At 34.0% G+C, this 25,293-nt stretch overlaps 1 protein-coding gene across 10 annotated transcripts in view; it reads left to right on the top strand.

The window, feature by feature from the left end:
• The window catches only part of CDH18 (cadherin 18), a 502,412-nt gene that overhangs the window by 178,434 nt on the left and 298,685 nt on the right, over nucleotides 1-25,293 (top strand). For 5 of the 10 annotated variants that reach the window (XM_072924261.1, XM_072924259.1, XM_072924257.1 and 2 more), the window contains one exon: nucleotides 23,350-23,435. The exons of 2 other annotated variants lie outside the window; for them this stretch is intronic. The gene's annotated coding sequence lies outside the window, so the exon portion shown is untranslated. Of the gene's footprint in view, nucleotides 1-5,897; nucleotides 5,932-23,349; nucleotides 23,436-25,293 lie in introns of all 10 variants that reach the window. 3 more of the 10 variants (XM_072924260.1, XM_041714633.2, XM_072924258.1) reach the window with 1 other exon arrangement.

Genomic DNA, 25,293 nt, shown 5'->3' on the forward strand with positions numbered 1-25,293 from the left:
CAAGATTTTTAAAATTAATATTTAACTTTAAATAACTTTCAAAATACATGTAAAATATTTGATTATATACCGGACATAATGGCTGTCATAGAAAAAATATTTTGTCCACCTCTCATCAGACTCTTTGGCATCCTATCCATTTAGGTTGAAAACCATCTTGGCTCAAAAGAAAACTTAAGCTCAGTGAAATGTGAGTTTTGATTTCATGTTTTATGTACTGGCACTGCATATTGGATTGGAATTCTTGTGGAATGTGATTTAGTGTGTAGGAAAACAAAACAAACACAGCAGCACTACAAGGTGTACAAGGTGGCCTGTGCTTCACCTTCCATTTTTTGTTAACATCATAAATGTGCTATGCCACTATGTGGAAGTTATTTTCAACAATTAGGGCTTTTTTTTTTTTTTTTTTTTTTTTTTTTTTTTTTGCATTTTATGCGTTCTTCATCTGAGTCTGGCTCTCTTTGGCCACGGGCTGGAGGTTCGCTGGCAGCTGTCGTGCTTGTGGCCGCAGGGGCCACGCGCGAGAGGCCGCCCTGAGTCTCTGCCGAGACTGTTACGGGTGGCGGTGATCGCTGTGGTGCGGGCAGCACAGCAGAGGCACAGAGCAGGAGGAAATCGAGGCAAAGGAATAAGGGAAATACACTTGTCTGAGTCTCCAAAGATTTAATCTCAAAGTGGAGCAGAGCAAGTGACAAATCTGAACCTGAACAGACCTGAACCTGAACCTTTTTCATAGGGTAGAGGGAACACGGGGAGGACACAACCTTTGACCAACAGGAGGGCATTAGGAGAGGGGTGCAGGGTAAGGGTTCCCCAAAAGAAGCCAACATGGGGAGTGAGCAAACCTCACAATCCAATTCTGCTTCGAGGAAGGGATGAAAGACAGAGAACATTCCAGAACCAAAGGAGTGTGCTATCTTTTACAGGCAGGGGTAAGACAAGGGAACAAGGGAGTTATGCAGGTGGATTGACATAAAGATTGACATATATTTTGGTGGGGGAAACTCTGGTAAACACCTCAGGACTGAACCACTAGGGAAGCCAAATGGGGTACCTAGAATGAACCATTACAAACTTATAACAAGGAATGTTAAAACATACTACAGAAGAGCAAACTTTAAAATAACAGACTACCACATTCATCTTTTACTTCTCACATTTGCAGTTATATTTTAACATGGAGAGTTGTTGATTAAATACTCTCCAACAAAAAAACCCAATAAAGTTCTAATACTGAATTATCCTAAAATGAAACCATTATAAAGAAAAGAGCTTATATAATAACTCATATCACAGAATGGCTCTTCTCTGGAGCACAGAAAATGTAACAAGCACTATTGTTTTCCAGTACAGAAAACAATCTAAAGATGAATATTTCAATTGAACCATAAATAGAGAATAATGGGAATACCATTAGCTATGAAAGTACTTATTACTGATGACACTTCAAGCAGGATAGGCTATTTTAAAGATTAATTTGCAAAACTGCATACATGCCTTTGTAACTAACTCTATTAGGGCATTCAAACATATTCCTGAGGGTTTTGAACAAGGAATAAAACTAAAATAGTTATGATGTGTTGAAGAAAAAAATATTGGAAAGTTTTTTAATGAATTTTACTGAAAACAACCCCTCTAAGTATATAAAGTTTGCCCTTATTTTCTAAAAGCTGAATTTACTTATAATAGTAATTGTTTTATACCAAACATATAGGTTTTAAAGTGCCTATTTTAAATGTATGTAGAGAAAATTTACTGCAAATGGGTTTTTAAAAAATTATCATATTTTTATTGCTAAGTTTATTTTTTGTTTTCTCCTACAAATTGTGAACTTCTGTGCCTATTTGATTTGCTCTCTTTGAAAGAGCTACTGAGCCATTCTTACTTTATAATTATAACTATAATAAAAATATTAATACATTAAAAAGGCAAAATTAACTGCCATCTGTTCTGATCAACAATATGATCTCTCTTTATCTCATATATACTTCAAAAGTAGAAAAAAAAATTTTGAATTAGAATACACTCAATGTATCTTTGTACATTTCACACACACAGTCAAGGAACAGTCAAAATCTAAACTTTAGAACCCAATTATTTAAATCCATTAAAGGAATCTCTCAGGACAGAAGAAAATACATCCTTGAAGAAAAGAAATCATACCACACTTAAATGAGAAGTACATTTCTATTGGGACTGGGGGAAAAATCACCATTGCAACCAAACTGCTTTTAAATCTCATACTTACACATGCATATAATAAAATAAACTTCCTTGCTCAACAGATGTGAAAGAGTCACAGTTCTTCAGGGGCACTGGTCATTTCTTTAGTAGTAGATTTATTGAAGTTTCTGATGAGAGGCCAATCTCAAATGGAAAAAGAAGCATTATGGTGTACCAGTTTTGAAAATGTTTAGACATATAGAGTTTCATTGAGTAGAACATGTAAGAAAATATTATTGCTTTTCACTTTGGGTTTTTTAGGGTTTGTTTTTTTGTTTTCAATCCATAACAGGAAACCAGCAAATCTTATTACACAATGAAAAAGTCTGATTTTCTGAGTTCATAGGCAAATTCCTCATCATATCATTATTTCAAGGGGCTGCAGCATTTACTGCCAAAAAAGCAGGTTGCACAATCTTCATTATGTCCCTGTACATATGGAGAGCAACCATTACAAATTCTATTTGAAGATGATAACCTTTAATACTGCCTTGCAAACCTAAAGTTCAGTGTTGGCTTGGTGTGATGGTTTTCTGTCACTTAAATATTTTTCCTCTTTAATCCTGAAGGTAGTGTTAAAGGATTTGAGATAAACACCTGCTTAACATCTGGGTTTCTCACCCTAGAGATAGGGACTGAGGGCTGAAATCTGTATCGTCAGCAGGGTCTTTCAATAATTGCTCTTAGTGAAGGGTTAACTACTGACATGACACATCCATTGGCTTCAACTGACTTTGTTAGTGATCTCAGAGGGGTACCTTCCGGTAATTTGAACAGCCCAGTTCTCACATTAAAGTTCCTTGATTTGCAGCACTGAATTAATCTCTCGTGTTTTAGTAAAGAGGAGCTATTTCTAAAAGTTAATCATGTCTTCAGGCTGTGAAATTTTGTGAACTTTTATCCCTTGACACTGAAATTTGCCTGAAATATTCATAAGTGTTTCCATAATTTCATTTGAAACAATGTGTTTGGTGTTTTAGCTGTTAGATATTGCTGAGTTAGTTTGGGGTTTTTTAATTAGTATGAAGATACAGGAATGTCCCCCAGTGAAAAATACTTTCATTTATTGAGAAAAAATTGTCTCTTTTACAGTTGTCTTATTGTTTCTGAATGTAAAAAAATAAATATATATATATTTTGCTTATATGGAGTTATGAGGTAAATAAAATAAGATATACCAGATGCCAGATAAAAAGTTCAAACTCAGTGAACTCTGATACTTGACTTTTAAAATATAATAACAACAGATGAAATTAAAGTTGACTATATTTGTAGTATATATATATGTTCATCCTTACAGTATTTGAACTTTGGCCACACCATACTTCTTCCCAAGTTTTTGGTTTGCTTTGTGTGTGTTTGTTTTCTGCTTTTGGGGTTTGGTTGGTTTTTTTCCTTTTTTTTTTTTTTTCTTTTTGTTGTGACGATGACTGGAAATTGGTCTGTGTGGGATTTTATTTCTTTCCATGACGGAAAATTTCTCACTCATTGTGACTATGAAAAATATGAAGTGTTGCTTCCACAAGGTTCCTGAAAACGCAGTCACCTCACAAAGAATTTTTTGCGTCTGTCAGGAAGTGGTCCTTGGCAGCACACTGCCCTGATGATTTCTGAGTACAACAATGTTTGAATGCCTCTATCCCATTTTCAAGCTTTTGCTTCAGCTTCTATCATTCGTCTTATTAGTGATATCCTTCCCCTATGAAAGCCAGTTTTGAAATGGAACCCTGATTTTCTCCACCTCCCAGTACAACCAGATACTTAATTCCCTAAGCGATTGGAGCAGCATAGGAACAAATATGCAGGAGTGACTGTATGATAAGACAGATAGTAATGATCAACATTTTAGAAGTATTTAAATTAATTGCTTATTTCAAGCTATAACAAATCAACTATGTCCTTACCTTATCAGAAGGAAAGGGTCTTCATTAGAATAGCATTGATGTAGGAAAGTAATGTAAGACAAAAAGAGAAGTTATCAAATATAGATAAAGCATTTCAGTATGGTCATGTTATTACTTAGTTTAGTTATTTTTTATCTCTGTAAGAAGACAATTGAGTGGGAAATGAAAATCATATGTATAAAATTGTTACCAATCCAAGTTTCAGATTAACTTGCTTCAATTTCCATCAATTGGAGACAGTGTTGTTGAATGCTATAGTTTAATTTTTAATCTAACAAGAATATTGTTATTATTATTAATTGAGTTACGATAATGCTAAAACTTGTGGTTCAGTATATTCTGTTAAAATGAGATACATACAAAATTTGCAAGAATGTACCCCTTTTGCTGATTTCTCATTGTCCTCACCCTGCCCTGTGGTGTCCCAAGGCTCACTCTGCAGGGCTGAAAAAGGACTGCAGACCAAAAGGACAACCTTTGTGATTTCTCCCAGGGATGAGATTGAGGTTCATGAGCTCACAGGTTTCAAGGATTTTTCTTTTTGACACTTTTTGAAGGTGATTGCAACACCCATCTCTCTTTTATCTTTTCTGCCGATCTATATCCAGGGCTTTTGTGGGCAGCCTTGGAGAGGCTTAAGGCCTTGCCTGAAGCACATGGGGCGGATTCCACAGTTTTCCCAGTTCACTTCATGCACAGCAAGGCAGGGCAGGTGTTTGCCTGCAGAGCTGGAGGCAGCACGCAGCAAAGCCTGTATGCCAAGGCCAGTGGGAAGAGAGAGAAGAGATGCTGAGGAAAAGTGTATTTCACTATTGTACCGACATGGGCAAGTTGCCAATGGGTGAGCAGAATACAGTGAGAACTGTGAAATCAGTACTCAAGACGGAACTAGATGTGGCTTCAGGTGGATATGGGAATATATCAGTTTAACCAAGAACACTAATATGTTGTTTGTAGGTTTACCTAGCCAGTGGATTACTTGAAGTGTACTTTAATGGTGACATACCTAACATTAAAGGCTAGGGCTGCTGGCAAGAAATCGTCCATGTAAATTCTGGAATATTCTGTTTGTGAGAGATTGGGAGTTTTAAAATCTATTTTTAAAGTTGCTTTTAACTATCTTTAATTTGTTTGAGTAATTTTCTGCTGTCCCAAATCTGTAGCACTTAACAAATTGCTGGAGAGCAATTGTTCCCCTCTCAGCCTTGATTTTGTTAAGTTCTTTTAGTTTTCTTGTATGAAAAGTCCCTGCAATTCTATTAATATGTTACTAGCTTTTCTAGGCTTTTTCTTGAGTTCAAATGCATTGGACAGCTTGACCAACACCATAGGTTATTCTAGACAAAACACTGGTGAAACATCAACAGTGTTTTGCATAGAGACACTGGTTATTTTTACCTTTTTTTTTTTTTATAGTATGCTTTGTTCTTTCTTTAAGGTAAAGTACCTTTGAATAAAATAAAGTAAATCTCTTCTAAAAAAAGTTGCATGTAAGATAAGAACTGATCATGAGCACAGTAGAATGATATTGCAAACTGACCAGAGAGAGTACTGTCAGGTTATGTTCAGGTAGAATAATATGTTATTCCTTTATATACAGTGAAAATTACACATTTTTGCTTCTCTTCCAAATCATTACTAAAATGTGTCTTGAAGTAATTCTGGATATTCAGTGGGGTTTTTTTCATTCATATGAGTAAAGAATGACCTTTACTACAGTAGCTGGTTTCTGGTTAATTTTCTGTCTTTCTGCTTTTGTTCATCCAGCTCATTTCTGCAGAACTTCAGCTTATGTATCAGGGTAAGCAATGTGATTACTGTATTGATGCTCTGCTGATATATAGCTCTGTGTTGTCTTTAGAACAGCTATGCATATGTGAATCTCAAAAGACTAGATTTCAAGAGACAGTTTGTTGTGTATCAAAATTATGTGGATCAGCTTGACAAAAGATTAATAATTTCAGCAAAGGATTTGTTTTCTACAGTCAGACCACTGTGTTACTTATACATAAACTTAAATATTCAGAAGTATTTTAATAATTATGTCTGAAACTCTGCATATAGGAGGATGTGGAAACTTTAAGTTCTATTTTAATGATTTTTGCTCTTTTCTCAGAATTTTCTAGACTACTTTATCTGACTGTATATGAACTGCAAAAATGTCTGTATTTGGTTAAGGAGAGTCATGATAGACAATATTTTTTTGCTTTTTACATAACTGACCTACACATTTATTCAGTCTTGCTCTTGGCTCTGTTGTGTAACCTTTTGTTTCCATTTGGCAGTTTTGTGGAGTTTTTGAGTAAGATCAAGGTCTTTCCTTCTCTTTCAATAGTGGCATTTCTTTTGAGAAAATAAATCAGGATCCTTTGAAACCCATGCCAATTTGTTCTATGAACATTGTAAAGTTTAACTGTAGCTCCTCTCTTTCTCTTTGTAGTTGGTTACTTCTTGTAATGCAACAGGTGAAAATGTAGGAGGAGGAATGCTTGTCCCACCTGTTGATTTAAAAGAACTTCAGTGTTACTGCCTTCAGACAATAAAGCAGCTGCAATAAGCAAACATCTATTTAAAGAGAAATGGGAACTAATGACTGAACAGATAGCTTAGGGTATATTCAAAAAGTCTACAGCTGGTAAATTCAGAATTAATTAAAGTGTGAACTAATATCTAAAAAATTCTTAGGATTTTTTTCTAATCAAATGATAGCTACTCTAATTCTCTTGTGGTTCACAAGTTACTTTTAACAGCTTTTAAATTTTGGTCCCTAAAATACTTAAAAAAAGACCTTTAGGTGAGAGTCACTTGAAAATTGGGAGAAGATGTCATGTTTATTTTGGCTACAGAAATATTTTTTTCACACTCTTATTGTCTTCAAATATCTGTGAATGTGTAAAATAGATATTTTACTAATTTACTTGGCAGGGAATTAATTTAGGTTCATAAAATGTGTTGTATTAGAGATTTTCCTTAGTTTTGTCTTTTCTTTAGAGTTTTAAATTATTGTACAGATTATTTCAAAGATTGTTCACCAGCCGTGTAAATTAACCTGTAATTTAAAATGCACTAAGTTGGGGTTCAGAGAGTCACAAAACGCACAGATTCAGGGACACAAGGGCAAAAGCCTTCAGCCCTGGAGTCCCTGGAGCTGTAGAATTTGTAGATCTCTTAACTGTAATGGCAGCTTGGATGCAAGATTGAGGTGCATTTGAGGCTGAGTTCTTGTGGGTGGCCCGGATGAGAAAGGTTTGGAGAGAGCAATGCTGGTACAGTAGCACACTGCTCTTAGTCTGCCTTCTGAAGTCCCAGTGTCCCATGATAGTAAAACAAGCTGCTAAAACAAACCCCTCCCTTTCATCCCAATAGAGAGCACCAAAAAGTGCAGTTCAGGAGTGTCTCTTGCTTTGAGGATGCCCTGGCTTCTGGGAGAATTCTGTGTTAGCTTTCTGCTTGATAGATGGGGTTATAGAGATATATTAAAATAACTGTTAGTATCTATGATAAACAGGAAAGGATATACTAGTCTTCAAATTAGCCTAGAGATGTAGACTCCCAGTATCTTTGAATTTATGTAAGAAATGTTTATATTTAACAAAGACCATTCTATAATGTTGTGTTTGTGATGTTATACAATTTTTATAACTAGAAAAAAATTAATGACACTAAAGATACAAATTTGGGACCATGTAACAGTGTCAAGCACATATTGTTTCTTCAAACCTTGAGATTTTAGCTAGAGGGATAAAAATTTTCTTAGGTAAGTAGAGGCCATGTTAAACTAAGCTTCAGTTAGAAAATAGGTATTAAAAACCTGAAGTCATAGTTCAAAATACTGGTTTTAGATTATATTGTTGTTAAAAAAAGTATAAAATATTTCAGTAAACTACATGCAAATGTTTGTTTATTTCTTAGTTTCCTAAGAGGACAAATTAGTAAAAATTAAAATCATCTATTGATTTAACTGTGCAATTGCCAGTATTTGTTGCATAAGACTACATGAAGAATTTTTGCACATCTAAATCTTGTGTCTGAGGAGCTTTAGAGTAACAATAATCATCTATGTGTACAAGCTAGTTCTATGTTTAGTCAAACAGCTGAAAAGCTGAAAATTCCAGTGAAACCTGTTAATTGGAAGATAAGAATAGCAATACTTACCAAAACTTGGCATTTGGGGTTTTTCCCCCTTGTCTCAAAATTGGGAATAAAATGCAAGAATAAGTATCAATTACTGATTCTCAAAAAACATTCTTCAGTGATATGTGACTAAATTTAAAAGTGATCAGAACTGAGCAAAGCAACATCAAGGAAAAAGAGAGAATTTGATGCTATTTAATTTAATTTCTTCACAAGATTTTGGGTTTTGTTTCTTTGGGGTTTTTTTAAATTTTATTTTCTAGTGAAGAATGTGTTTTATAAAAAAGTATCTTGCCCAGCACACTACCTTTTTATCAAGTAATGAGCCGAGGAAAGCAACCTATTAGTACTGCTCTGACTCAGCCTTCCATTTATCAGATGAATCAGTGGTATTGATGGGAATGTTTTGCTTGTCTTTTTCAAAGGCCATGATGTTACTTGAATTCCAATCATTCACTAAATATAGTCATCAATATTTTCTTCATGAGACTACAGAATGTAGAATGCAAGCTATTGATGTTAATACCCTGGCTTCATTCACTTAATTATTATTGTATTTTATGCTGATAAATTTCAACCAATCATACAGGAGCACACACTCTTTACTAAGAACTTGAGAAACTTAGATTTAGGTGGTGTTTAGTACAAAATAAAGAATATAACTGTTGCAGCTGGTTAGACTATAAGTATGATTCATCTGGAAGATAAAATAAATCATGATCTATACAAGTTTGGTTGCAGCTGTTACTAATCCTATTGCCAGCTGTGTATCATTTGTAGTATAATTCAGGGTGTGCTTTCCACGTGTTGAATGAAGTTATTTACCTAAGACATAGATTTGAAGTTCAGTCTAGACTTGAATAGACACATCTATTCAAGATGTGTAGCACATCTTAGAAAAGGGAGTATTTGTCTGGAAAATAAAATGCTCCAATTGCATTCATTATCCTATTGCAGTTTGTCTCTGGGGAAAGAGTTATTCAGTTTTTTGTATTGGTTTCAAGATAGAAGTGAGTTTCTTTGTAGGTTTTTGTTTGGTGGTTTTGGTTTTTTTTCTCTTCTGTCATTCTTAATAGCTGTGTTCCTGCTTTTACTTAATTTTCCCTTCACCACCATGAATTGCTTATTTATTTTAAGGTTATGAGATAATGGTGTATGAAGTACTCCTCCCAGCAGAAAATGTAATTATCTTTGACCAAGAAGCACCTGAAGTCTGAAGGATGCTGCAATAGTGACACCTAACAAGTTGATATAAGTGTGTTTGGAACTGGAAGAGAAAATTTGCTTAGCTGATAAAGTAAAGAATATCAAGACTCTTTGGCAAGCTGTATTTTTCTTATAGCATCAGAAGACTACCTAGAATGTTTTGTTTGTTTTAATTAATTGATTAATCAGTCTAGTGAGGTAAACAGCTATCTTTCAGAAGAACTGAGAAATTTCCTTTTATAAGAAGAGACCAAGAACAAGCAAATGCAGAGCTGCCTTGTTTTTCCAAAGTAGGACTGGGTGTCATCACACAGAAATGAAATCTATGCTTTTCTTATTTTCTGAAACAAGCTGATTACTCATTGGTTGTGAGGAGTAATTTTCATTATCTGTTAATAATTTGTTATTAATATAAACTCTTTACAGAAATAAACCAGTACATTTTTAATTGTATGTAGTTTTAAAAATATATTGCTAGGATGTTCCCACATAGTCTACAAATGATACTGATAATTAATTGGAATTTATTTGATTGCTATAACTTTATATATTTGTATTGATCGCAAAAGTAGTATTTTTAATTCAGAAATATATTTAAAAATCATGTGGTTTTAAAGTTTCTAATATGTTTTAGAAATGTATTTTTTGCATTTATACGTATTATACTCCAGTATGCTCTTCAAGATATTTCTTCCTAGAATTCCTTTTTTATTTCAGTCAGTCAATTCTTTAATTTCACTTTTAGTGTAAGTTTGTAATGATAATTATCTTCTCCAGATAAATTAACATATTATTGAATATAATTAGCATTTTTTAATTATTATTTTTTAATGAAATACTTAACTTCCAACTCCATTATTTAGATTTTGCCCTGCTTTCTACAAGGATGATCAAATATATAAAAATTTTTCTTCCTGCTATTAAAAAAAGAAGTGATATATATTAATTTTTGATGAATTCAGACCAGGTATACCTGCAGTCAGCTAAAATTATTGGCTTAAATAAGGAAAATAACTTGTAAGCTATTCAAGTGAAAGAAATTTTTTTCAGTTACTAATTGATATATTTTTCTTACCTTGTACATTGAATCATAAAATGAGAATTCTGATCCAAGAAATTAATCTTACATTATTTGAAATAGCTTATTTTGTTTTAAATGTTTTTGATAGAGTAAAATTCAACTACAGTTGGTGGTGGGGAAAAATAAATTTTAAATATATAACTTAAGGAGAATTGTAATGAATTCCAAAATAGAAAAGTAGAGGTTTTTTGGTTTTTTTTTAAACCTTTGTGATATATTAGATTTTCTTTGAACAATACTAAGATCTGTAGTGTGGATTTTTTAGATTTTTTTTTCTATTACTTAAAACACTGTATTGATTTATTATGTTACTCATGTGCCATTTCATTAAAAAAATACTGAATGATTAAAATTCAAGTGAGAAATCAAGTTCATTTTTTTAAACTTATTTTAGAGTTCTTGGAAAAATTTTGCATTACCTATTGCATTCACCCCCTATTGCATTCTCTAGTTATGACCATATGCTCATATGGATTCAATTGTAGGCTTTAAATTTACATTTTTTTTTCAAGTGTGCTAAAATATATATAGCTTATTTAAGCAAAAGACATGCACATATGGCAAGCATAGTTTTGTAACTGGTTCTGATGCACAGTGCTGTGCCAGGCTCACTCAATCAACACCATCCTGGCAGAGTGGCAGAGCAGGATCTGCATAGCAATTGTACTCCATCAGTGTGTACTGTTCACAACTGTTCACAACGACTATTTTACTAGTGCTGTACAAAATGAATTCTTCATCCACGCTTTCACTGCATCCTTTGGTTGCTCTTGGCCTGTTTTCCTTTCCAAATGTGGCTTAGCAAGGCTGCCTGCTTCTATTTTCCAGTCTCTCCTGAATTGATTTGCCAGTATGTAGTGAAGGTCAAAGTAAGGATGTCTTTAGGTTTGTTCATGGTTTGTGGGGAAACTGGTTAATGGGTTGAATGTAGGAGTAGTTTTGCTGTTCCCTTGAGGGGAGGACAGACAACACTGGGATCTGAGCATCACACATTGTATTTGTAGCAGCTAATCAACCAGTCATTTTAGTTTTTCTAACTACCCTTTCAATGCACAAATAGCTGCAGGCACAGCATTTGTGATCTTTTGTTTATAAGGGATATGGTAGGGATGTTGGGGAGCTGGTGTCATTGTCATAAAAATAAGAACAAATACAAATCTGAAGGAAGAATAATTTAGATGTTTTTCTCTGTGTAACAACTTGTTCATGATGTGTTTGTAGAGATGACTGCTAATGTTTGTTTGGCTTATTCATGTTTGTCTTGTGATTTCAAGAGAGGAAATAGTAAAATGAAAAAATTCCCTCTCTTAGAAGATAGTCACTGGCTCTATTCTGTGCCCTTCTTGGTTGAGGTAATAATTAATTGCTCTACTGCTATATTGCATATCCCTGAGGAGGAGGTCACGAACTCTGCTCACAACTGAATAATCACATGGGTAAATGCAATTGTTGCAAAACTTAATACATAATTAAAAATACCTAATGAGTACTGAAGGCTTGGTGGTTTATTTCTTCCTTACATTGCGCAGTTCTTGCATTTTTGCAGAATATGTGTAAAACGTCACAGTAATTGAAAAGTGTCAATAGCTTGCTGGGTACAGAAAAAGTTTTTTATGCTTTGAAGTTCCCTGAGTGCTGGTGCAGCACTTTGAAAAATTCCTTAATGACTGAGTGGCAGTTCTTGAACTAACTTGGGAGTCCCCTGCAAGCACACTAATGATTCAATCAGCAGTATTAAATCAGTTGCTTTAGTTTAAGTACTTCTTGAATGTACATAAAGTCTCACTTTACTGGGAATTGAACTAACTACCTGCAGTCTGAAAAGCAATAAGTTGTTCACTTCAGCAATTTGAATTACCTATAATGATATTTTTTTCAGTATGTGCTTTTTGAAAGCTCTTACCTGTTTGGGTAGAAGGATTGTACAGCAGTTGTTGAAGCTTCACATGTTGGACTCTACCAGTCCTTGGAGAGATCTTTTTAACAAAAAGGAAAAAAAGTGACACAGAAATACCATGATAAAGGGTTTTGGAAGACACAAGAGGCAACATTTCGATAGTATTTCACAGAACATTACATTTCTCTAATCTCTTCTTGGATTTTTTGCTCTGACACTGACCTTAGAATAAAATTAAGATGGTGCTACTGGTAGAGTTTACCTTCTGTCTATGTTGATTTCCTGAATGCTTTACTTAAATATTATTAAAAGGTGACTTTATGGGTTACACTGCTGAGTAACCATTTGATAAATACTTTATCTGTTTTAGATTTTATTGTTCTCAGTCCAGACCTACATCAGAAGGTCAGCCAAAAATATCAGGAACAGTTCATAGATGAGCTAGGATCTCCTGAGCAAACTCAAACATCAAAAAGAAGCATGGAGAAGGTGGAAGCGGGGACAGATGATCTGGGAGGAGTATAGAGGCAACATTTGAGCAGAGATGCAGTTAGGAGGGACAAAGCCTGAATTGAACAGCATCTGGTCAAGGATATTAAAAGACAATGAGAAGGATTTCAATGCATACATAGGTGATAAAAGGAAAAATAGGGATTATGAGGGCCCACTGCTGGATGAACCTACTGACACAGGACATGGAAAAGGCTGAGGTTCTGAATTCCTCTTAGTTTTAACTGGCAAAACTATTCTTCAGAAATCTTAATTACTGAAGCCAGGGAAAAGCCTGGTGCAAGGAAAATGTACTCATGGAAGATGATCAGGTCAGTGAATATTTAAGCAAACTGGACATATATAAGTCCATGGGCTGTGATGGGAGGTCCTGTTAGACCAAACTGATAACCTTACATGAGAAAATGACAGTCTCAATAGATGAGTGTAGAGCAGTGGGTAGTCATTAAGGCTACCTAGGTGTAAACAAGGCCTTTTACACTTTTTCCTCTAAGATCCTCATAGAGTAGCTGACAAAGTATGGATTGGATGAACAGACCTTGAGATGGACTGTAAACTGTCTAAAGGCTCAGACTGTGGTGGCCAGTGGTATTAAGTCTAGTTGAGGGTCAGTAGCTGGCAATGTACCCCAGAGGTCAACACTGGGTTCAGCTGCTTACAATCTTACAATCTTCATTAAAGATCTGGATGATGGGGCAGAGTGTAGCCTCAGCTGGTTTGTTGATATCACAACACAGGAAGGAGTGGATGACCAGAGGTTGTGATGACCTCCAGAGGAACCTGGACAGGCTGGAGAAATGGCCTGATAGGAACCTCATGAAGTTCAACAAGGGTAAATGTGAGCTCAAGCACAGGGGGAGGAATAAACTAAAGCAGTGTAGTAAGGAAGACTATGTGAGGGGGCTGATTAGCTGGAAAGCAGCTTGGAAAGAACTGTGGCACGTGGTAGATACAAAGCGAAACACAAAGCCCGATGGTGCCCTGGGCTGCTTTAGGAGTGTGTACAAAAAGATATAAAGCAATACAAAGGCAGCACATGAAAGGATGCAGAGCTAACAGATAAAACCTGTCTGGGAGGAAGGAACACACAGAAGATTCCCATTGGTCATAGAAGCATGGAATAATGGGATGTTTCATTAAGAATAAATACAAAATTGTCTTACATATATGAATAGAATTTTTTCTCTTAAAATATTTATTCATGTTTGGGTTTTTTTTTTTTTGTTTTGTTTTTTAATTTACATTGATTTAAGTGACTTTGTTTTAATAGTTTACATACCTAATTGTTTACATATAGACGTATCTTTTTCTGTTGGTATAAAACTAGTAGCCTCCTAAAATTTAAATATTTCTATGTTTCTGACTGTTCTAAAATGTCCATAGTGGACATTTTAGTGTCAGGAGAGTGCTCTCTTGATAATCAGTGTAATTTTTTAATAACTCAGAAAAAGTCTTACTTTTGTGTGTGCAGATGCTTATGTATGCTGTCTCAAGCTAAGAAGAGAAAAGATAGGCTAGAATGTATGTTTTCCATTTCCTTGGTCAGCTGGAGAAATAACAGTGTACATTTGTTCAATAATATTAGCAGAAAGTGGGCAAATCTTTCTTCCCAGATGTATTTTCTTCAGTGAGTGTTATGTTCCAGGTTTATTGAAGGATGCATTTCTAAACTTTAGAAATCAGAAACTGTCCAAGACCCTGCAGATTTTCTGAATAATGTATGTCTCATTTGCTATAAAGGAGAGAAAATTCCAAGGAAAGTAAGTGAAGCAAATGAATTTGTACTTTCTTGGAGGAAATTTTGTCTTTCACCTGAATTTTTTTCAAATAAGAAAAGAGCACTTCCCAATATAGGTGGGGTGTCATGCTTATTTTACAGTACAAGAATCTCACTTCTGATTCTTTCTCACATTTTTAGACATTATATGATATCTCTAATGGAATAATGTCTTGCCTCAGGCTTGCAGTTTTTTTCTTTGAATATGTCAGGTCGAAGGAGAACATTATTTTTAATCAATTTTCAGATTTGACTTAATAAACATTTAAGCCTTGAGTACAGTCTTTTTTATTTGTCTCAATAGGCAATCATCTTTTGTTTGTTACATTTCTGATTGTAGTATGCTGGAATTCCAAGGACAGTCTTTTTGGATCACTCTATGCAAGCCCCAGCAAGAGTCTGCGCACCTCATGAGCCAAAAAAAGGGAATATAAGACAAAGGAAAAAAGAAATTTTTATTCACGTTTGATAGGTTAGAAAACTGAAGCAAAATCTACCAAAACTATTCATGATCATACAGCAGTAAATGATTAATCAGGCTACTCATCCCTGAGTTTTCTCACCTCAAAATTTTGTTTCAGTTGACAGAGAAGTCTAAATTTTTTCTATATAGTTTTAATTTTTACTGTATTTTTGAAATTTAAAGAACCTGTCTGAGGAAAACAAAGCATTTTTTAATGTTCTCCTAGTACAAGGACTGTTGTATTTGAATCTCTTTCCTTTTGCTCCTAAGACAAGCACAAGCGGCTATGCTCTCCTTATATGCAGACGACTACAGTCAGCACAATATACTAAATAAAGTCTTCAGCTTCTTCAAGTTCAAAGTTCAAATGTGTTTCCTTTCCTTCAAGTCACAGATTGTTTTCAGCCTAGAGTCAATTTGTGGTAAATCAAAAACTATTTTTTAACCTCACTGAACAAACCAAGACCCAATTACACTTTATGAGGATGAGATGTATGTCAGTGTGTAATTTAAAATATGCTGTGAGACTTCCTGTGAGCTCAGAAATTATCTTCTAAGTCATGGTTTAAAAAAAGTGTTTGCTTCCTTTATCTTAGGATGTTTCTTTCTATGTAATGAACATTATCAGACTTCAAGCAGTCTGAAGGAAAAAAGAGCTTTTGCCTCTATATATCCAAGGGAAACTATATGCTATCACTCTTGATGTTTGACAGGAATATAAGCTCATACCAGTTTTTGCTTTCAGTACCATTCTCTGAAGAAAATTTATGATGCTACTATGGTGAACCTAAAGCTGTTCCTCTGCTTTCTATTTTGTTGTGTTTCTGCTTGATGCAATTATATTCCACTTTCTTGTGTATTTGCCTTTTAGTAAGTCTGGTTTTCTGTTCAAGCTAGATATCTAGATTCTTTTGGTACTGTAAATTAAAATGTCACTGCAGACAGAAGTTTAGATTGAACTGAGAGTAAGCAAATCTTGAATTTTAACAACAGAGTATTTGCATACAGAGTTTGTGCATTTGAGAAAATGCAACTTTCCATATTTAAGCTTCACTAAATTTGATCAAATCTTGTTTTGGGAAGCTCTTCAATTTTCTGATAATACCAGTACTAAATGTTTTTACTTTTATTGGATTTTGTTATTAAGGACCTAAGGTATATAAAAATTGATGGTGGTTATCTATACATGTCTGAGTGAAATTCTATTTAAAATAGTAAAATATGTTTTCTCTCTTTTCCATCTTATTAAGTGAAGATGGGAAGATTTTTTTTTTAATAAATTGAGGTCAGTAGTTGAGTTGTACTGCTTGTATAAGAACATTTTCCATTTACAATGAGCTAGAAACAAAATCGCTAGAAATCACTTGGGGTATTGTGCATTGAAAGGTTAATTGGTAAGACACAGCTATGATCTATTTCATCCAGAGATTTAGATAACTAATTTAGTATGGTTTCCTTGTAAATTTGATGTGAAACTTTAGTAAGTGAAGAGTCACTTTTTCCGATGGAATTCTAATGTGATCTCTAAAGGCTATTTTTCAGTTTTTATATATAAGTACTAGTGAAAATGACCTTAGGACTGTTCTAGTAAATCTTTACAGTCATCATTACACACATCTGAATATGCTGCCTATGCCCACATTATGCTTCCAGTTTTTCACTTCCAGGGCATGTTTGCATAGACTATGAGGAGTTGTTTTTGATAATATGGACTTCAGTGGTTAATCGCTTTTTAAACAAAGTGTTTAAGTGAAAATGGGATATTTAATTCAGGTCTTGAAATCATATTAAATTATGAACAAAGCATAATACAAATGTATTTAAATCTATAGGTGACATTTAAATTCAATGTTGAGAATTATCATGTAAACAGTAAAATGCTACTAAGCTGTAAAAAATTTAAGAAGACATTTGCTTAGAATAGGAAAACATTATAACAGTCATGTTTAATTTTTATTTTCATAGAGCAGTAGAATCATTAGGAGTATCAAATGCACATCTGAGTATCATATCTACACACATCTCTTAAATATCTCCAGCAACAGTGACTCAACAATTTATTTGCCTTTGCTCCCTTTACCCTTCACTTCCTTTCTCCTTTGCACACCTCTGAATATAAATTTGAATTTGTATATGGGAAAAAAACAGAAAAATCAATGCTTCTCCCCTCTCCACAGTGGTGGCAGAGACAGAATTCAGTCTAGAATCTGCTGTCCTTTAACTGAATAACTGAATTGCTCTTTAGTCAAGGAAGATTTTCTGATGCTACACTGGTTCTAAATCGTACAATGATACTATATAAAGGGAAGAAATTATATCAAAAAATGGAAAAAAACAAGGCTGCATTCTTGACAAGAAAAGATCTGGGTTCTAAAAATTTAGCTGAAAAGAACACCCTAGTAGTGTAGCACTTCTCTAATTTCTATGAATCAATATATATGTAGGGCTGTAGAGACTTAAACTTAACACATTAAAAATAATATTTTTAATACTTTCAGGATCTAATTTCTGCTCAAAATGTTTTTATTTTATTGGTCCACTTGACTTCCAAACATCTTTTCTCTTGAACTGCTCTATACACGATTATCAACAAGCTCTTATAATCACATATCCACTTCAGTGATATAGTTGCATTTATATCCACCAACATTTTTTCCCTGATCTCATATAGTTAAACTTAATTGGTGTAATGGTAGAGTTAATTTCCATATTTTATGGGTATTTCTATGGATTTTTAGAGAAGGAGACATATGAGAAAAAAAATTTTAAGAAGTTCCTTTTTAGAATACCAAGATTAGATATGGTGAAACAAGAGGACTTCTTTACTACATTTTTCTTAGTGATGAGAAGTCTGCTAAATGTTTAATAATTCATTAGTAGTTCTAAGTAAAAACTCTGAATGCTTCGTTCCTTTTCAGTAAAGACATAAAATTAATGCCAGTTTTCCATTTTAGAGGCTTCCATGCTCAGACAGATGTTAATGTGTTATTAGTATCAAATGATAGACAAGAGGGATTTTCCCTATTAAATGCATGTCCTTAATTATAAAATCTAAATAATATTTTATGAATATAAAGTAAGTTTCTATTTATAACAGGAATATGATATTATTTCTATATAATATTTATAATATTTATTTCTAAATTCCATTTAATACAATTTTCTAAAATAAGAGGGAAATTTTAAAAATGCATCATAAGTTATTTAACTTGCAGGCAAGAGAGGAACTTTCATCAGGAAAGATAAGTATAAAGTAAGCCTATGTTTTATAGTTACTACGGCTCTGTAGAGCTAGCATTGTAAGAAATCATTGTAAATATGTTCTTAGACCAAAAGAGGTGATTAGTTCATTGCATTCATCACTGGTGGAGTCTCACCTTGAGTAATGTGTGCAGCTCTGGGCCCCAAAATATAGGAAAGTTTTGAAGGGCTTTGGATGCATTCAGAAGAGTCCAAAACGTTGGTGAAAGGGATGGAAGAAAGGAACTGCTGAGGACTTTGGACTTGTACAGTTTCGAGAAAAGAAGGCTGAGTGGCTCTTTTCAGCTTACTGAGGTGGGAAATAGAAGAAGGAAGTGCTGATCTCTTGTGCCTGGGACTCAAGGGAATGGTTTCCAGGGTAGATTTGTTTTGGACAGTGGGAAACATTTCTTTACTTATGTGGTGGTGAACCACAGGAACAGGCTTCCTAGAAAAGTGGTTGATACCCCAAGACTGTCAGTGTTGAAGAGATGTTTGGGCAATGCCCTTGTTAATATGCTTTAGTATTTGGCCATCTATGAAGTGGTCAGGTGGTTGGACTTGATAATTGCTGGTCCCCTCCAACTGAAATACTCTATTGTTTTTTTTTTTTTTTTTTCTAAATCTGTGTTCATTAGTTCTTTTATTGTCAAACAAATTACTGAAATAAAGTCAAATTTAATATCTGGCAAGTTTTTATCCCAAGTATGTTTAGATGTTTCTTATAGTATGTCAGTATCATTATGGTGGGAATTTAACAGAAGATACCAGCTGAAAAGTGGCAAGCCAAGTTCAGAACTCATTACTGTTCTAGATCTCAGGTATCTGGCACCTCATTGCGCATTTGAGTGTAAAAAAGTGTTCATTAGATTGTCTGAAAATACATATCTAGAATGCAATTTGAAATATTAAGTTCTTCTAACAATTCTTTGCTCTAAGGGGAAACAAATGGAAAGAATCGGTTGCACCTCCCTGAACTTTGGAAAATTAAGGATTTTAAGTTGCCTCACACTAATCTGTGTCTAATTCAGCTCTGCATTTAATGAAAAGCAACTTATAAAGGAAAATAAGAGAAGGAAAAATTATGCTGATAGCAGTAAAAATATCGGTATGAACAACCTTGATCCTCATTTTCACAGGGAATATTTTCATATTTGCTCTCTTTAGCATTAATAAAAGAATTAAACTGTTCAACTAGAAATCTATCTATTTAACAGATGTAAAGAAAAAATAATGTCAGAAACTAAGAAAAAAACTGTAATATAGCCAACCATTATATATTGTGCATCACTTGAGCTTAAAATCCTTTACTGGTCTGTGAGGGTACTGTTTGAACATAGACAATAGTTCAGTAGTAGTCCTGTAAATGCATTTAGACTGATAAAGTGTGCCAACTATCTCTACCTCTCATTGTCTTGGCTAGCACATGTTATTGATCAAGAGGTTTTTGAAAGGATTTTCATTCTTTTTTATTATTTCACATTCTCTTTAATGACATGAGACTGTTTTGTTTTTAAGATGTTTGCCTCATTTTGGTTAGTTTTGTTTTGTTATAGAGACATCTAAGTGATGTCAATGCCATCACTCAAACATAGCTCTTCTGTGGTGGTGCTTAAGTTCTCTTTCCTTTGCCAGGTGCTTAAGTTCTCTTTCCTTATTACCATAGGCCAAGTGTTTGGCAGCAAAATTATTTAGCTTCTTGCCTCGGGAAAGTGAACTTTGTTGTGGTTTTAGTTGTACCTTGAATTGTTTGAGAACAAGTAATTGATTATTTATTTTAGATTACAGGTAAGCAATAACTAAAGACTTTAGTGTTTGTCTCTGTTGTCTTCAAGTTTGCCTTTTTCTGTAAGTAAAGATACCAAATTTGCTTTTTTTCTGTAGGTAAAGATATGCCAAGATATTTAAGAATTTTGATCTCTAGTAGCACCAAGAGAAAACAGGTTTTAAAGCTGTCTTTTTTAGTTTTTGTAAGCCTGGGGATATCCTTTTCATCTGTGTACTGCAACACAAACAAATAGTAGCTAATAGTCCACATTCACAATGGTTAAACAAACTGAGCTTTAATGAAAGGGTAGATGACACTACTAGCTAGTGACAGTAGTCAGAAGTCACAAAATCAAGATCATATAAAAATAGTTATCTGTACTCCCATAGTCTGATTAACATTGTTACTTTCTGGCTGTTTTGTCATTTGGAGGGTTTTTTTGCTTTATAGTCATAAATTCATTATTAATTTAATCAGTCTGTTTTTACTCATAGTATTTTTTCTAACTTGGAAAGCATAAGTTGACATTTCAATTGATGCAAGACATTGGAGAACCTGTAAAAGAAAGTATTTTCATTTTTCTTTTTACTTAAACCTGTAAATGTTGATTTCCAAGAACACAGTCAGTACCACAATGACTCTTGAAATTATGTCTGTACTTTTACATTCATTATATTACCATTGAGAAAGTAATAAAAAACCCTCATGTCATGGCTAGTCTGACATAAAAATAGTTATAATCAAGATTTTCTTTAATGGTAGCAGTGTGATTATTTTAATTTTGCCAACTATAAGTATGTAGTTCCCTAGCCCTTAGAGAATCTTTAATGATAGCATAATATATACTATTTCTGGGATATTATTATGAATACTGGATGCCTTGCTTTACCTTCTGTATTCTACATTGGCTTTCATGTATTCAAATTGTGTGTGATTATATATTTTGTTCTTGAGAAACACTGAAGTAAAAGACTTTGAAGCAGATTGACAGAAATCAGAAATTAGTTTCCTGACTTCTTTCTGCCTAACTACATTGCTGGTTTGTGGGTACAAATGAAACCCTGATTAACCCTTTTTAGTTGTTTTTAATTTCTGTCTTGGCTTTATTTATCTTTTATTACTTTCTTCATTAGCTTCTTCCACATATACCACAATCAATTTCCAAAGCTGAGTTCACTTAAATTCACATTCCCTTCAGATTCGCTTAGATGCACATTCATTTTAGATTCACTGAGTTCACTTAAATATACACATTCCCTTCTAGCAAGCTGGTTTTATTTAACATAAATTTTTTGTGTGGGTACAGATTAATGGAAAAAATTTGAAGAAAGGAGTAACTCTCAGGATTATTAAGATGAGTATTTTAAAGTGAAACTGAGAAGTTCAATACAAATTAAGCTAAAAATACAAATTTTTTTTTTTTAATAATGTCCATTGTTTTCTTTTAAGTTAGTGATAAAGCTGTTACAGAATCACAGACTGGTTTCTTCTTAATGAAAAAATTATTTGTGTAATGGTATTGATGCTTTTTCGTAGGACTGTGATAACCCATGGTATCTAATTCTAACTTAAATATATCAAAAAAGCCTTAGAATTGGTAATTTTTTTCCTGAGAAAACTTAAAACATTCTAGCAATAACAATGACTTTGGTAGTTTGATTTCTATTGATAGTGTCCGCTGCTTCTTCACTGCTTATATACTCCATGTGCATTTCTAAAAATATGTAATGAGGAGCTATGCCTGAATTTTACATGGTTATTGAAATAAAGTAAAAACATAACAACCTTACTTGTGATTTGAGTTTTTTATAATTCTCAGTAAATCAAAAATTATAATGGTGTGCAGGAGTGGGAAGTATGACAGTTAAATAGCTGCTCTTGCTATATTTTGCATAGAATCATAGAGTGTTAAAGGGTTGGAAGAGACCTTAAAGATCATCAAGTCCAAACAACTCCCACTACACCAGGCTGCTCAAGGCCTTGTCTAACCTGACTTTGAACATTGCCAGTGTTGGGACATCCACAACCTCCCTGAGCAACTTGTTCCAGTGTCTCACCAATCTCACAGTAAAGAATTTCTTCCTAAATTTCACATCTTTCAGTTTGTACCTATTACCCCTAATCCCATCACTACAGTTCCTGACAAAGAGTCCCTCTCAAGCTTCACTGTAGGGAAAGATATTGGAATGTTGCTGTTAGGTTTCCACATAATTTTCTGTTCTGCATGCTGAACAGCCCCACCTTTCTCATGCTGGCTTCATAGTGAAAGTTCTCCAGTCCTCTTGTCAACTTGATGGCCCTACTCTAGACTGGATCCAACAGTTGCATGAACTTCATAATTTGGGGACAACAGAACTGTACACAGTTTTAGAGGTGGGGTCTCGCAAGAGCAGAGGAGGGGGTGAGAATCATCTACTTCAGTCTACTTCTCCCTTTGATGCAGTCCAAGGTTCCATTTGCCTTCTGGGCTGTAAACAGAAATCTGACTGCCATGTTTTTTTCAGAAATTATGGATAATGGCTTAGCAGCTTTGTCTGCCAGCTCTCTCAGGACCTGCAAATTAATCTCATTGGGTCCCATGGACATGTGAATATTAACATTCCTTGGTCTTGAACCTGGTCCTCTTCTACAGTGGGCTCAGTGTTTTCATTCTCCCAGTCTCTGCATTTTCCATTCTTGACATGGGTGGAGTGGCAAGAGCACTTGCAATTGAAGATACATAAAGAATATATCTTTATGATATTGTTCTTTTGAATCTAAATGAGTAGATTTTTTTAGACTATTGAATGTATGTGGTAAATGTAAAAACATTTTATTTTAGGAATTTGTGAAATTATAGTTACATACACATCTGTTGAAAATCTGCTAACGATTGCCTGATAGGAATATTTTTATATAGTGGCCCATTTATGAGCTTCCTTGCTGATTGCATTTTAAAAGAATGTCTCCCTGCACAGATAACATTCAGTTTTCTAATTTGCTTTTAAAATAGTAATCCGTTTTGGAGATTTATTTGCTTAAGATAATGAGGTAGGATTACAATAGAATTAACTGCAATGCTATTAAGTGTTGGTTTTTTTTTTTTTCCTTGGTCTAGCCTTATGCTTTCAGTTTAAAAGTAAGATGAGATTTATTTTTCCTAGGCTACAAAACAAATTCAAGACAAGAAGACAAAAAGGCAGCTGAGATAGTAATTCTCCTGAAGAATTAAGACACCGGTGTCTTTGAGGTATGTTTGTTTTGGAAATGTTAATTATTTATGAATCTTGACAATATGTATGAGATTAATTATGAGTGCTTTTAAACGTTAGTGACTATTTAACATCTTCAGATGTAGTTCATTTGAAAGCAAACTCCAAATACACACACACACACACACACACACACACACACACACACATATGTATATATATGGGATTTTTTAAATAAGTATGGTAAATTAGTTGTAAATGTGCTTCTGTTTTATCTGACACTATCTTTCTGTCTAGAAAATTAGGTATAGCCATCTGCAAAGTTAAAAATCTAGAAGTGTTCTGTGTTCTTGCTGACTTAACAATTGCTGCTTTCTTTATGTGCCATAGGTACTGAGAAAAATTTCAAAATAAGAATGTTCAGGAAAAAGCTGTAAAAAATTTTATATGCAATAGGTATTACTATGTTTTAAATAGCAACTATAAACATTTATATCACCAATACGTTAAAGAGAATGTATAGAAATAAATGATTAACTCCATAAGGGACACAACAGAAAGTCACCAATAGGTAGCAAATTAATGGAAGATAAACTAAAGAAATTCATCACTACCTTTTCACAAGTTTAAAAATAGCCTATTTAACACTGTTTTTCAGTTGAAAAATGTTTGAACTCAGTACACTGGATTCCACTTTTGTAAATGTACCAGCAAAACTTGCAGGGAACTAAGGAAATGGAGCTGATGCTAATTTCATTTTAGATCTAGTTATCACTTAGCATGTTCAGGAGCTTAAACAGTCTTCATACATTCAAAAAGTACTGAGGCCTGGAAAGCATTCTTTATTTTTATTGCACTTGGGAAATATTCTTGTGTAGTTTATTTTTCTTGGAATGCCTTCCATTCCTAGTTTTCTCTTTCATTCAATATATTGAGTTTCAAAGGATTTTTTTTTTTTTTGCCCTAGAGGAGGTATTTTCCCACAACAGTAAAACCACAATTCCTCTATCTTTTATTATTTCAGTACTCATCTGAAGCTTCTTCCTTTTGCAGGAGGTATATTTCACCAGCATAGGCTCTTGTCTCTTCTACATTCCCACCAGATCTGAGTAATTTTGTTCACATTCGACCTGATGGAAGCAGCATGTAGAAGTTTGGCTAGTCAGCAAAATATCTCATGGATGTTAAATTCTGTGAGCCTATAGTGTGATGCAGAGATTTTGTCCAAAAATAATTTTCTACTAAAAAAACAAACAAAAAAAACCCCAAAAACAAACAAACAAACAAAAACCCCAAAACACAAACACAAATTCAGTTTCCTCCTCTCTCAAAGACAATTATTTATTTCAGCTCTCTTTAAAGCCACATACCTGCTCAAGACTGTTGACCTCTAGGATTCTTTTTGTTTTCTTTGCTTTAGATGTTTAGGTGTTCAATAACAGATTTGAAGCCATTAGAACTGAGAAGCTGAGTTCTGTATGCTATCTTTAAATAATATTATTCACAGTGAATAGATTCAGATTTTTTGCCTCTAGCATTTGTAACCACAAGTACCTCTCCTTTGTTGTCAGTCTTTTTCCCTGGAGAAACAATATTTGAAGTACTGTAATATACAGCAAGAGGGAAATCAGCAAGTATTCACATAGTTTACCCTACTATTCTTTTATTTCTCAGCATACCTAAATTTTGTATTGGAGAAAGGAATTTAAAAGGAATTGTTGAAAATTTGATAAGACTCTACACACATGCCAGTGACATCTGGGAAAAGTGTTTTTTAATAAATGAAAAATCTCCTTGGCCTTTTCCCGACTCCCACTGAGATATATACTTGTTCCTCAGGGCACAATTTATCTTGCAGATTGTATTAGATTTGTAGTCAAAGGATAGAAGCTCCTC

The sequence above is a fragment of the Taeniopygia guttata genome, chromosome 2 (genome assembly GCF_048771995.1).
Source record: "Taeniopygia guttata chromosome 2, bTaeGut7.mat, whole genome shotgun sequence".
NCBI lineage: Eukaryota > Metazoa > Chordata > Aves > Passeriformes > Estrildidae > Taeniopygia > Taeniopygia guttata.